Source organism: Pongo abelii, chromosome 2 (assembly GCF_028885655.2).
Source record: "Pongo abelii isolate AG06213 chromosome 2, NHGRI_mPonAbe1-v2.0_pri, whole genome shotgun sequence".
NCBI classification, from domain to species: Eukaryota; Metazoa; Chordata; class Mammalia; order Primates; family Hominidae; genus Pongo; species Pongo abelii.
Window position 1 is genome coordinate 184,709,207 of NC_085928.1, and position 15,472 is coordinate 184,724,678.

Genomic DNA, 15,472 nt, shown 5'->3' on the forward strand with positions numbered 1-15,472 from the left:
GAAATAAGCCTAAAGTTTAACTTGCTCAAAGCCACAGAGCTCATCATACTGGAGTTGGGACTGAAACTCAGATCAATCGGATTATAACTTACATTTATGATCTTTTTAAGTTATTCCACTGAGTAGCAATTATCCTCGAAACCACAGACATGAGTTTACATTTATGGACAGCTGATGGAGCTGGCATTGTAAATATGAAATCCAAAAAGACATAGTAGTCTGTTGTTTTACTAATAACTCTTTGGACCGCCTCATCGAGGTCAAGAACTTGACATACAGCACAAAGCCTAGAAGGCTAAAGCTAAGTAATCATTAGTGGACTGAAATAGTCTGTAAAGGAAGAGCCAGGCTTCCTTTAACTTGGATGAGAATACCATTTATTTCCATAGTCAATCTTATTAAAATCAACTGACTTATTTTTAGAGTGTATTAGTAAATGGGCCACGTTCTAAGAATCTGTGTAATGTCACCTGGCCTTTCTAACATTTTCTAGACTAACATCCTGATGTCTCCTATCTGACTGGTTACCATGCACACTGGTGGCCATTACTAAGAATGATTTCTCACCATTACTGAGGCTTACTATGTAATAGAGTCTGTGCTTTACTAGTATTAACTCATTAATACTTATAAAAGGTCAAGAGGCAGATGCTATTGTAATCTCTCCTCATTTTTCAAATGTGAAAACTGAGACATGGTGAGACTAAGCAACTTGCTCAAGGACACACCGTTAGTAAGTGGCAAGTCCAGACTTTGAGTCCAGGTAGACTGGGTTGGATTTAAGTAATTAATGAATACAATTAACCTACATCTCAGGGCCATAAACCCTAGAAGAGACAGTTTCCAGAGGAGGGGTATTTATTATTCATTCATTTAGTATTTATTGATTATATACTTTGTGTTATACATCATGCTAGGACATTGTTGGGTAATTAAATATGATCTTAACTATGCAAATTTTACAAAGCTATATTCTATCTTTTAATATAACTTTTCTTTGAATTTAATATTTTGAGTGGACTATTCAAGAGTAGGACTTACCTCTTAATTATTTTATCCCATCATTCCTCTTGTTTTGAAAAAAATTAAAAGAATGAGTTGATACAATAATAATGGTAACATAATAACCTCCAGAGCATTTTTATCTTCTCATTATTTTTTAATGTGTGTGAAATCATGACAATTAGATATGCAAAAGATGAATAAAAGAAAAAAGATAGTTCATTTAGTACATCCCACTAGTATTGAATAATTCCCTATGGCATTTGGCAAAGTCAGGCTCTTGTCTAATTTTAAATGACTCAATTGAAGCATCTGCTAGAGGTTGATTCTAGAGGACTTTCTATGAAAGGTTTATAACATTTAGCCTAATTTTCCACTTCTTAAAATTTCAGAGCCTTACCCTTAATTACATTCTGTAACCTTCTTAGCCTTTACTGACTCCTTGTTTCATGCTATTTAGTGATTTACTGTCCTTCTAAGTAGGTATTATGTTTCCCCATGATTAATTATTTCTGGGTGAAACATTTTTATCTTCACATGTGTTGGTTGTAACCCTATGACAAGATCATTGTGTATTCTTCCTCTTTGAATTTGTTCTGTGTTATGTGTGTGTCAATTTATATATTTATTAATTTGTGGTTTAAATTTGTGAATTTTAAGTTTTTGTATCAGAATTTGAACAGATCATCTGAACAGTGGCCAGTCATTTGCCAAATTCATGGGGTAACATCCAGGCCCGTATTTTCCATTTATGGTGTTACATGGCATATCTGCACACTTTTCCTATATTCTATAGATATATGTCAAAATAAAAGAACTTTTAAAAGAATATTGAATAAAATGTTCATATAAATTTTAGGCATATGAAATTTATGTGTCAAATTTCTATGGACAACTAATGGATATTTTATTTTGTAGAAACATAACTTTTTTTAAGACTAGGAAATAATGTGAAGTTTCTAGAGGCTGTCAATCAAAAGTTTATTCTTATTGATTGACATTTTTTTTAACCTTTATGTAGAGACTCTTCAGTAGGTTAAATAATTTTACTGTTTGTTTCTTGAAATAGCTGGAAGCTTATACCATTAAAATATAAAAGACTGAGACAAGAGTCTTTTAAGAAGTAGTTTTTTTAATGCTTTCCACTTATCAATAACTCTCCATTATTTTTGGTATATTACAACCCTTTCATATCATAGACAAACCTGCTGGTGTTAGTCTGTATTTTAGAGAAAAACAATGAGGAAGTGAGAATTTGTCGTAAGTTTGAACATAATTATTTTGTGAAAATTGTATATATTATAACACAATTATAAATTTTTTTCATAGGGAGTGCTAGCTAATTATTACCATGCACAAGTCTTGGTGGTGATTATTACTATTTTTATTCCTATTTCTACCCACACACTATCATGGAAAGTGCTACCCACACACTATCATGGAAAGGCAACATTTATGACTTTGAGCTGGGGATATGCATGTTGGAACAAATCCTTGATTATCAGAGTCCCATACTGAGCTGCAGTGCTGCTTCTCCTTCTCCTGTGTCCCTGCTGAGAAGCATTGTGCAAAGGTTTGTCTTGACAGGCAGTCCAATAAAAATTGGAGCTTATCTGCTATATTGCTTTGATATTTCTATCTATTTTTGGATAGGTTTTACACTTTGGCACTTGGTATATTGTCTTTCCTTTGGATATACAGCTGGTGGCATTTTGGCATTTACTAAAAGTGCTATAGCAATTCCCACATCAAAATAATCCTGTTCCTTCATGTTCTTTCATAATAAATGCAAGGTGTCTTATTTCAGGACTGGTGAAACATAATTAATATATTTTCATAACTTAGAATATCTTTAAAGAAAATGGATCTGCCATAGCCAGGCCAAGTCATCATGGTCGGGTGTTAATAAATGTTTCTCTGTTTAATCCAGTGATTCTCAAATTTTAGTGTGAATTGGAATCAGTTGGAGGGCTGCTAAAAACACAGATTGCTGGGCCCTATCTCAAGAATTTCTGATCTGTAGTCTGGAATGGTGGCTAAGATTTAGAATTTCTAACAAATTTCAATGTGATGCTTATACTGCTAGTCCAAAAACCACCTTTAAGACCCACTGGGTTATGTAACATTATCAAACCACAATGCTTAAGAATGTGAGTAGGCCAAGAAAATCTGGGACCCACCCTGGAAAACCGCTGATCTCAACTATTAGTTGGCAGACTTATTTTGTAGTAGACTAGAGAGTAAATATTTTAGGTTTGTGGGCCAAATGGCCTCAACTTATTGTTATAGTAGGAAAGCAGCCATAAACAATACATAAATGAATGGGTGTGGTTGTGTCCCAATGAAAGTTTACTTATAAAAACAGGCATCTGGCCAAATTTGGCAGATAGACCATAGTTTGCCTATCCCTGATCTAATTCATCAGTAAGAGACTTGTATCTTTTCTCACAAACCATCTGTATCTTATATATTAACCAGCAATGTTCCCAGCTTAGAGCTATGACATGTGGAGGATATATAAGAAGTATAAATATGATTTTTTGACTCTCTTTAGGAGAGTAGAGTTCAGTGTAACATAGTCTTGACACAATTTGAGAGAAATGAAATGCTTAGGCTGGAATAGATTTTATGAAATAAGAAAATCATGGAAAATAAGTAGAAACTAGGCAAGAGAGCAGAACAAATATCTCAGAAAGGACAAGAGAAAAGATATGAAGAGAGTACATAGTACATTTTTGAAGGGATGGCGAGGATATCCATTATATGAAAAGGATTGTAGAACTCTATAGAAATGTTGAGTAACAAATATCATTTATTAACATTTATTGTGAATATTCTATATATTAACACAGTGATAGATACTGAGGGCACAGCTAACATAGTCCTTGCCTTCAAGAGGCTCAGAGGTGGATCAAAATATTAAGGCATCTCAAAACCTTGTACAAGTATTTGAAGTTGATAGGCTTAACTTATGGTGGGTTTTCAAGAAATGTTTAATTAAAAATGAAATTTATGTGATTGAAAACAGGGAATTTTTATTAGTTATTGATCAGTAAAGTGTATTGAAGACGACGGTTTTAGAAAAAGGAGATAGCCATCCTGTGTAAGCTGATAGAATGGCAACCATTAAAAAATGGCCATTAATAATATTCTATTAATCACACAGAAACTTTGCTATGTTGGACATAGCATGTGTTGCATTGGGTTTTTTCTTTTATATGTGGTGCTTAGGAAAATCCAAAATACATGTATTAATATGTGTGTATTAAGCCGCCATCAGAACTAAAGACAATTTCCAAAGAATTATACCATTTTGTCCTTCTAGTATGAGAATATACCATTTAAAAGTCTATGTATAGAGAAAAACATCCTCCATAGTTGTGGGCTTTTTATTTATGAGATTTTATTGTTAAAAATTGTATATATGATCTGGTTGGAGTTTATTATGAAATAAAACATCCAGTGGGAGCTTGTGGTAAATGTTGGTGTGACACTTAAGTGAGATAATCATTAAGTTTCTTCTAGTCCCAGTATTCTGATTTTAGGTAATGCTTAAAAGGTCCACAAAGAACTAATTCAGGCAAGTTTTTCTGCAACCTGAGGAAAAAAATCACATCTTTAACAATGAATTTCAATATAAGATACTAGAGTTCATTTCATTTAGTAAAGAGAATCCTTAATGTGGGGATAGGAAAAGCAAGGATCAGTCAAAGGCATTATGTTAGACAAAAGATGACATGACTTTTCATCTATCTAACTCAATCTATATGGTTTGATTTTTAATCACATGCATGGATGCAGTTGGCAATATGCCATTTTAATCCAGTTAGATGCCAAGAGAAAGGTTAGGAAAAGAGTCCCATGTGGCTTAGCATTTCTTGTGATTTGTAGCTTGAAGACTTGAGCTTCTTTGTGAACATATCTCTGCCTTTTTTGTTATGGCTCCTTCTGTTACCAAAACACCAGGGGTTCAGTTTGGGTCCTGCTGCTTGCCACACAGAAAGTCAGTTACTAACACAGGTATTGCCGTGGAAGAAGGACTGAATGGGGTGCTGCAGCTGAGGAGATGGGAGATCAGTCTCAAATCCATCTCTCTGACCTACTAAAATTAGGGGTTTATGTAGCAGGGAAGAAATGTCACCATGTGTGGCAAAACAGGAACTTGGGAGGGTTAAGAGCAATCACGATGAATGAGGGGTCTGCCCTCTCACTTTCTGGATGTGGTGATCTTGTGAGTTTCAGTTCTTTGATACTTTTTGAGAGGCCTGGTGGGGGGTCCTTTCCTGAAGGAGAAATTCAGGTAAAACAAATGTAAGCTTCAAGCTTTAAGACTAGAAGGGTCAATTTCCATATTTATCCAAAAAACCCCAAAGCCTATCTATGGGACTACTGGGTTGGTTTCACTTTTTCATTTTCAGTGTTGAGGGGGGAGCAGAAACCCACATTTGTACTAAAATTGTCATTAATTTCTTGCATACCCTTACCTATGAATAGAATCTTGAGGCACTTAAATAAAATTTGAGAATTAGGCAGTGATTTCCAATCCTCCTCATTCCATATTTCTTTTATTCTCCACAAATGAGATAATATTAAATGTCCTGAATTATGTGTGTGTGTAGGCAGGTATGCACATTTGTGTGTCCATACTAATGTGGTTAATAGCATTATTGAACTAAAGAGTTTATTTGAAGCTTGAGCTGCTATAGAAAAATCCCACAGACTGGGTGGATTAAACAACAGGAATTTATTTCTCCCAGTTCTGGATACTGGGAAGTCCAAGATCAAAGTTCCAGCCAGTTTTCAAGGGCTGTCTTGCAGATAGCCTCCTTCTTGTTAGGTTCTTACATGGCAGAGAGAGAATGTGCAAGCTCTCTGGTCTCTTCTTTTTAAATCACTAATTGTCAAAGGACCCACCTACAAATACTATGACTTTGGAGATTAGGGCTTCAACATATGACTTTTGGGAAAACACAAACATCCGGTCCATAACATTTGAGGATAGGTAAGTCTAGGTTGCATTTAATTCATGTATTAACCTAGTTAGGTTATCCTTTTCAAGTGGTTCTTTCTTTGTGAGAAAAGAAAGAAGATTTAGATGGCACTTCTAAATTGGTGAATCTACAAGATCTACCTTAAACACGTTTTTCTCTAAAAGCAGAAGGAGTTTAAGATAAAAAATCAGAATTATTATTTTATTCTGCATTTTGGTGGTTGAGAAATTTATGACACATTATTATTTCTTATGTAAAGCTTAAGGAAGATGGAAGATATTGAAATGAGTGTGAAAAACTTAGGAGGAAGTAAACTAACTTAACAGAGGGTAAGAATTTTTTTCTAGTCACAAGCTTGTACAATACTACATTAATCTTGATAGAAGGAAATAATAGCTTATTTTGGGGTAAGTAATTTTGAAAGGAGAATAAGAACACTTTATAGCTTTCAAGTGTCTCAAAACTAAGATAAAAATATTACAATAAAGAGAGTGAAGCATAAATAAGTAGCTTCATAATTCATAGCGTTATTACTTAATATCACAGCCTGTTAATATGAAATGTAGAATAACCAGTCTTGGTATTGGAAGATATAAAAGGAAAAGACTCAATGTCTTAAAATAACATATAATTATATCAGTCATTTATTGAGCACCTAATACATACTGGGCAATGTGTGGGGCACATTACATACCATGTCTCTAATTCTCACAATAGTTCTGCAAGTTTCCTGTTTTCATTCTAATTTTAAGGCGAAGTAATTGAGGCTTAAAGAGATTCAGAAATTATCCAAGATCATACAGGTATGAAGAGAGAAGCTTTCAGTCCTAGATATGCTCTTTCTAATATACATCTCTTCCTTTGTTTAATCCTTTTTTCCCAAAGAGATACTAAGTTCCTTCCAGTTATATATTTTCTCCTTCATATTTTTTTTGTTGTTTTGTTTTAGAGGCAAGATCTCACTCTGTCACCCAGGTTGGTGTGCAGTGGTGCAATCACAGGTCACTGCAACCTCTACCTCACAGACTCAAGTGATCCTTCCACCTCAGCCTCCCAAGTAGCTGGGACCACAGGCATGCACCATCATGTCCAGATAATTTTTTATTTTTATTTCTTGTAGAGACAGGGTCCCACTGTTCCAGGATCCTCAGGGTGATGCTTTTCTGTTTGGAAACCTCTGTGGCCAGCAGCGCCTTTGCCCGAGTTTTGCTCGGGCCCACTGGGCTTGTTCTGCCCACTTGGCCTGGCAGGCTGTGCTTGGCTCACACTACTGGCCTGGATCCCATGCTCGCCAAGAGTGAACAGAGTGGTGAGGGGTGTGTGAGTGAGCAAGCATGGGGTCAGACCAACCACACTGGCTGCAGTGGGGTGGGCAGCTCCAGGCACTGGCCTGGGTGCTGTTTCCCTGTGAGGCTGCAGCTGGACCAGGTGTACTGCAAGCAGCTTCCACGGCTGGCACCAGGCAACACAGTGATGCCTGGAAGCTTGGAGATACCAGGAACCTCAGAGCCCCAGAGAGAGTGTCACAGCCCTGGCTCAGGGAGTTCCTAGGTCTAGGAGGGCCACAGCTCTTCTGTTCTTTCTTCTCTCTTTCTTGTTGCTTGCAATGTGGCGAGCAAGGGGCATGTTTTAGCCCTGTTTGTGTTATACCTCCTTTACCCCTGCCATTCAGTGGGTCCTGAGTTCTTGTCCTGTGTCCAGGTAGAATGAGGTATGAAGACAAATGGAGGGTGAGCAAGGTGAAGAGGAGCTTTATTGAGCAGCAGAACAGCTCAGAGAAGACCCACATTGGGTAGCTCCTCTCCACAGGCAGTGTGTCCCGACGAGTGTTCAGCTATCAGCAGAGAGGAGACCCTGGAGTGGGTAGCTCCTCTCCGCAGCTGGTTGTCCCATCGTCTCTTCAGCTTTCAGCAGAGAGGAGACCCTGGAGTTCCTCTCTGTAGGCAGGTTGTCCTGTTGTCTCCTTGAGTCTGGCTGAGTCCGGGGTTTTTATGGGCTTCAGCGGGGAAGAAGTGCATACTGATTGGCTCATGGGCAGCCTTTCGTCGGCCTGGAAAAAGCACCATAGTTCCCATTCTGGTCCATCAGCCCAGCCCCCATGCTTCAGGCCATCCTGGTTTGAAGGTGCAGTTTTACTGGGGAGCCGTCTCTTTCCACCTAGGAGCCTGTCTGTCTTCCCTTGTCACCCAGGCTGTTTGTGCTGAGGGGCCCCTGCAGTCCTATGCTGAACTTCCCTTAGCCCCCTCTCAGCCTTCCTCCTGTGCTTGTTGGTGCCCAAAGTCTGGAGAGGGCCAAGGCAGCAGGGTGATTGTGTGTCAGTGCTGCCCCAAGCCTGCACACACCCAGCCAGGTTGCAACAGTGTTGGAACAATGAGGCTCAGCCTCAACTTTGCTCCATGATCAAAGCATGGGCAGCTGCAGCTGTGACTGGAAGGGTGGGGGTCCTGCCCTGCCAACTCAGGAGGGTGGAGATTCCACATGTTCCTGGCTCCTGCCAGGCCATGGGGCAAGCAGCCCTAGCCACGCCTCCCCTACCGTAGCCAGTGTCATGGCAGCAGCCTCTCCAGATGGGCTGCTGCTGCCAACACCTCTATATTCCCCAGGCAGGTCTCAGACTCCTGGGCTTAAGCAATTTCTCCTGCCTTGGCCTCCCAAAGTGCTTGGATTACAGGTGTGAGCCACTGTGCCTAGCCTGCTTTATCTTTTATTATGTTTAGTAGTGTGTGGCACAAAGTAAGTGTGCAATTTATGCTTGCTGAATTGATTGAAATGTAAACATGGAAAAATGAAATCAAGGGAGAAAAGTATTTGTGTGTTTGTGTATACATTTGTTGTTAAGGTAAAATGGTATGCTTTAAAAATAAAAAGTCTGTACATTGTTGACTTCCAAAAGAAATGAAAAATTTGTCTGCTTACAATAAAAGGAACTGATAAAGTTATGCTAAGAAGCATTAAAGAACAAAATTCAAGAGACAATAGATAAATTATCTGATGCGGTTCCCAATTTAACTCTGGTTTTTGATTTATGAACAGGAAATGAGCTTTGACTATTAGGCACCTGGATGAAGAGCCCTGGGTTCAGATTGTCAGTCTCCTGTAACCAGCAGAAGCCCTCCAGTTGCACTAGGAACATTCAATTGAAGTAAGACCTAATTATTTTAATTAGATTGTAGGACTTTCATTCTTGAATCAACTTTTTATAAGGTGACTTCATGTATTTCTATAGTGTGCCAATAGCTGCTAATTTTGAAAAAAGAAGAATGCAGGCATTATTCTGTGGCAAAGTTTTATGTATTCCAATTTTTATTCATCTTTTATTTCATGGGTTAAGCTCATTTTCTTTGGGTAGCATTATATAAATATTTTAATTTCTGTGTGGCTGTTGAAATTGGTACAATCTTCTTGTCTTGGTGTGTATCAATTCTCTGTCTATAATTGTAAATGTTATAACTAATCAAATTAAGTCGTGTTTTTGGTTTAAGTCAGCCTAGTGATTTTTATTGAAAAATCACAACCATGCAGTTGGTGCCATGATACCACATGGCTTGCATAACTTCTTTATTCCAAGTTCGTACAGATTTGTTGACCTTTTGGAACACTTCTCAGTACATGGGCATATATAGACTGTGAACTTCTGTTCATACATTATGGCTTAATACGTATAAAACTTTAGATGGTGTGGATAATGGAAAGGCACAAAATAATATCATAGAACCAAGAGCTGAGACATTTGAGCAGAGCCAGTATAACCACCAACACACTTCAGGAACATAGACAAATCTTTTAACTTTTCTGAGTCATCCCTTGCTTTCAAATGTAAGGAGTTAGATTAAATAAGAGAAAGATGGCCAATTCGTATGCCTTGGAGGGTCAGGCAAGTAATGCAGATTTAGGAAGTGGCTGGGTGTGAGACAGTAAAAACTGGTAGGCCTATGGGGAAAGAGACTGTGCCTCTTATGAAGCCATTAAGATTCAAGTGTTTTAAAATGGTCAAAGAAATAAGCTGGGGAGGAGCCCTGGAAAAGGGTAGAGAGAGGGGGAGGGTTGAATTTGGCCTTCAGATTGAATTAATTTCTAAGGTTATTTCTACTCGATACATGTCTATAGAATTTTGTTACTATGTAAACACTTATAATATTGCCTGGCATTTGTAGAGCTCCATTTCTGTTAATTTCTAAGTAATTAAAACTAAGTAAATATTAAACCATATTTGGTTTACATTTCTTTGAATTTTATAGTACATTTGGGGAAAAAATTACTTTTTGACCATAAAATGCAATACTTACATGATGCATCAGTTTAATCTTTTTCTGAGGCTTAAAAAATTATTTATCTAGAATGAGAACTTCAACTCTAGGACTGACATCCGAGAATAAAACTAGCCTGTAAATTACTGATTAGCAGCTTATTTCTTAATTAGTATTTTCTTTTTATCAACATTCTAATGAAAATATTTCTTTATATGGAAAAAAATTAAATTGGTAGCTTAAATAGGTATATTTTCTAGCATCATATTCTAACTTCATCAACTCTTACACTTTTATTTTCCTTTATTTTCTTTTTTACAGCAGTGGAATATATTCTTTTTTTTTCACATTTTACTGCCTTTTGAACCTATATTTTACCTGAGAAAATAAGTACATTTTATCAGATGGTAATGGCAATTAGGCAACAGGCTTAGCGGAAGATGGGAAGTTGGCCAAGACAGTGTACTCTTAGAATCTTGTCTAATGTTTTGGCTCAGTTTAAATCAGAATTTATGTCTACAAGAAAATTGGACGAAGATTTTAGGGAGTCACATGTGTTATTCTAATGATAAAGAGAGGATTATAAGGAGCTAGGATCTCTATGGTTTCATTTTGGCCATTTCATTGTCTTCTTTTTTCTTACCTTTATCACTTATAGAGCTTTTCAGTTCATGATCGTATGTAGACAGATTTGAGTTACAAGTGTGATCATTTTGAGAACTGAGTATATTATACAAAGCATGCAATGTCTTTTAGGTGGGTTTTTCCATGTGTTAGTAGAAGCTGTTACTGACTTATATATTCCCCAAATAACATTTTAAGAGGCTTTTGCTTTGGATGTTATAGTCCAGCCATGTTGGCCATGTTGTAATGATTTTGAATCTTTGCTTTCCAGTTCTTTGATAGCCAAGCCAACCAGGAGAACTTCGGTATTAATGTCAAACTGATCAGAAGTGGTTACATCTATTTCTTGACTGACGTACATCTTGTATTAGCAAAAAGTATTAGCTCTTTTTAAATAAACATTCATTCTGTCTTTCAAAGATTCCACACATTGTGGAAAATAACAATAAACATATAAATGAAATGTTAGCAGTTAAAGTAAAGCTATTTGAGGAGGCTTTCTAGTGATGCCAACTTGTATCTTATTAACTTGTTTTATAAAAGCATTTTGTAAAACAAAACAAAACAGAACTTCAAAAAATACCAGTGTGATTTAAGCATTTTCTTTAAGAAATACATTCATATGTTGATTTTCAATATTTTGTTAAAACATAATGCATGTGGGCAAGGTGGACATGTAAGCAACAAACCTAATTTTTTAAAAAAGTTGTCTTTTGAGGCTTAGAGAATTAAGGAATGCCTCACCCATTGAACCCATTGTTGAGCTCACTGATTCCCAACATAAAAATAAATTAACACAAGCATCTAGATTGAGGTAGTTAATTTTACCTTTCTTGTCTGTACTCCTTATCGGTGATTGTAAAACTAAAAACCCTCAGACCTGAATTCCTTTCATGCTATGAAAAATCTTCTGATATCCATTTAACATAAATTCACCTTTAGCATTTGACATTTATTAGTCATGGCTTTCAAATGAAGTGTTTAATTAAAATCAAAGTGCCATTGTTTTTAATAATCCAGAAAGAATGAGTATGAATTAAATTTAGAAAAATATGACAGTGGCTTTAAGAGTACTGTAGCTCCTGTGTGAATATTGCAGTTGTTTGAAAATTTTCATAAAATACTCTTATTATCAAAATCTAATTTAAAGTTTAATGAGGCAGTAAAGTTGAGATATTTACAAAGAAACCAGAATAATAATGGTAAAAATTTAGCCATAGCTAAGTATAATCTAAGCAAAATTTTCTGGTCAATTAGCTTTCATTGTGCTAAACAGTGACAAACTACAAAAGTAATTAGAAATCACATATTAGTGAGTGTCTAGATGCTGGGGCTAGTTAGAGCCATTTTTATGCTGCCAGAGATTTTCTACTACTTCTTGAGTCTCTTTAAACTAGGGTAGATTAAATTATAGGAATTCTTATTTTTATGAAAAAGTTCTCACTAAACTATCCAATAAATTTGATTTATCTCAGAATTTACTGTTTGCTGTTTTATTTTCCTTAAGAGGTAGACTTTGCTTTGGGTTCAAACCAGTAAATAAATTAGAACAGTTAAATGGTCTAATGGTGATAATTCAATAGGAAAATAAAATCTGGTTTCATATACAATCTTATAGCACTCATGGTCTGTACATTTCTGAACCAGTGGATTTAAGTAAAGAGTCTTGCTGATATTCTAAGTCTTATCCAAATACAGAAGAAAATACAGAAAAAAACTGATGGCAAATGTCTTGAGGTACTTTTCATAATGTCCTTAAATTCATCCCTCCCTCAATGTAATTTTACCTAAATAATGTTTTCTGAAGTGAATTCACTCATCGTGAGATTGACTTTATTAGGAAGACTCAGTCTATTTGTTTAAAATACATTTTGATAAAATTGTTGAAATATTTTTGGCTTCAGTTACATAATGCACTTAAATAATATAAAAAAGCATACAACTTAATTAGCTAAAATAAATATTTAAATGTAATATACTATTTCAGGTAGAAATGGTAATTTTTGCATTATTATAACCTATCCTTGAAACTGAAATTATATTGTTATTTTTTATATTGTTTAAGAATCTTTTGTCCGTCTCAGGGGACAATCTTGTAGCAGTTTTCTTTCTAAAGGCATAAAAGAAAAAACAACATTCATATAGTGAATAAAAAGCCATGAAGAGCTAAGTAATATTTTAAAGGGGAGAAACTCCAACTCATTAACTTTTTAGCTTTATATAGATAAATTGTTAGCTGTCTGTTGCCTAATTTTGTAAGTTTTTGAAGATCTTTGCATATAGCTCTTGCTATAAATTTCAAAGATATCAACTTTTAGTCATATTAATAACTTTGACAGCAATTCATTTAGTACTCGATGCTGAAAACTATCTTTACACAAGTGGTTTCCATTTCGTTATATAGCTAGAAGAAATCTGTAATATTTCATTTGCAAATATGACATATGGTCTCTTGTTAACTTACATGGAATGAATTTTATACTTTTTGTGTATGCACTGCCTTCTTGTCCTTGGAACATGTTTTTATATTATTCTTTCCAAAAGAACTGTTTCTAAAATTGATTTTTTTCAAACTGAATGTTCACCTTTTAATTCAAAGTGGTACTGCTGTAAAACTCACTCTTATTTCTCTCTTTCATAATAAAATATTTCTACTATAGGTAACATACTAACATTTTAAATAAAACTGTTTAAAATTTTTCAAGGACCATTTAATAAAAATATTTATGGTGAGCCTATTATGTGTTAAGATACTATTTTGGGTAGTGGCAGAATAAAGATGAATATGCTACCATACTTTTCCTCGGGATGTTCACTGTCTAGTGGGGGATACAAAAACATTACAAGACAGAGTCATATTGTAATGGTAAATAACTGAGAATAAAAGAATTCTTAGGTAAGATTATTGTTTTTTACATCAGTTTATTTCCAGCCCAAATCAGTCATGGGCTTCAGGTCAAATACTAGTGTGGTCAGTTTTTTAGAGCCAACCTAGTACCTATCCATATCATGCCAGAACAAAAAAGTCAACATATAAAAAATAACATATAATAAATAATCATATGCATATGGGATACTTTAACATTTAAATCACAAAAAACCGTATTTATTGAAAGTGTGTATTATTTCATATTATTTACTTTTCTGTTACATAATTGCTACTATTTAAACAAAATTACACTAGGATATTTAAAAGTGACACCTATTAGTAATTAATAGGAGGACTAAACAAATGATATGTGTGAGAAAAATGTAACAATATTTTAATGATGTTTCTGTTTTTTAATGCATTTAAGTATTTAAAAGTTTTATTACATACTTAAATTTTGTAGGGTGTATTATGAATTTTTAAGATAGACAAATATGAGAATATAAAGCAAGAATGTAAATACAAAAGGACTGTTATTTAATACAAAATAACAATGATGTGTTTTTTTTCTGTCTCATCATACAATAGGATATTTTTACTCTTTGTGTTGCTCTGAACTGCCTGCAGCTTCTGGGTCATGCTTTTTTCCTTTTATGTAACAGTAAAGGTGAATATAGTCAAATATATAATTCACTTTTATTTGTAGCTCTGTTCTCATCAAGCCCACATTCACTAATTCCTGGTATCAATCTGATGTGATAACATCAAAGTAAATATCCTATCAATGAAATAAGTTGACTGCTTAGGATTTTTTTTCCGAGAAGTGGCATATGTTTAGACTTGTTGGAATTAGAGTCCCGATCTGTCTATCCACTTTATATCTACAGGCTTCTTTCAGTAGACCAGCTGTTTCTCAACCGGGTCTTTTGTTTCTATGAATTTATCAAATGGATAATCCCTGTCTAAAATATCCATCATTTAAACGTCTCCAGAGCACGTTTTATACCATTGTAAGTTAAACCTCTCTGTTTATGAGAAAACGGTCTTAAAGCACACAGGTCATTTGAACTTGTAAAATCGAATTGGATTCCAAATAAAATTATAGTTTTAGTAAATAAATAATGAAAAAGTCTTCTAACTCTGCTATACGTTTCTGGTGACAATTTTGCAGTTTTGAATCAGAATATGCGTTTTTGCCACAATTCAGCCTCAGACAACTCAGATGTCATTAGTTCTTTCTTTTCTAGATTCCATTATTAAAGATTTATTAAACTGTTTTAGAGAAACAGCATATAATGTCTATTTTATTTTAATATTTTTCTTCATTATTATCCTCAGTGTATTTCCAAATTAGAATAGAATATTATTTTTGGTTTCATACTTTGAAAGTGAATTATGACTGGCCAATGTTTTGACACCTTTTCTACAGCCAGTAATAATAATAACCATCTTACAGGCACAAGTCTAAAGAACATATTTTTTTCATTTATAAAAATTTAGAATCTCATCGTGTGCTGCTGCACATTTTGAGGAAATTGAAACATGAATAAAAGCTTTCATTATGTAATTCTCAATATCACAGGTAGACAAATCACTCCCCTTTTAGCAGTGTTGTATACAAGGAGTGCAGGGTATTTAGCAGGAGATTTTTTTACATTTTCTTTGGTCAGAAGTTTATACACTGATTAAGTTGTCAAAATTTATACTCACACTGTCTGCCAAACCTGCAGATAGATGAG

At 35.0% G+C, this 15,472-nt stretch overlaps 1 protein-coding gene across 14 annotated transcripts in view; it reads left to right on the top strand.

The window, feature by feature from the left end:
* Positions 1-15,472, top strand: part of NAALADL2 (N-acetylated alpha-linked acidic dipeptidase like 2) — a 1,370,084-nt gene that overhangs the window by 292,813 nt on the left and 1,061,799 nt on the right. For all 14 annotated transcript variants that reach the window (XM_063722339.1, XM_063722336.1, XM_063722335.1 and 11 more), the window contains one exon: positions 9,027-9,135. The gene's annotated coding sequence lies outside the window, so the exon portion shown is untranslated. The remainder of the gene's footprint in view (positions 1-9,026; positions 9,136-15,472) is intronic.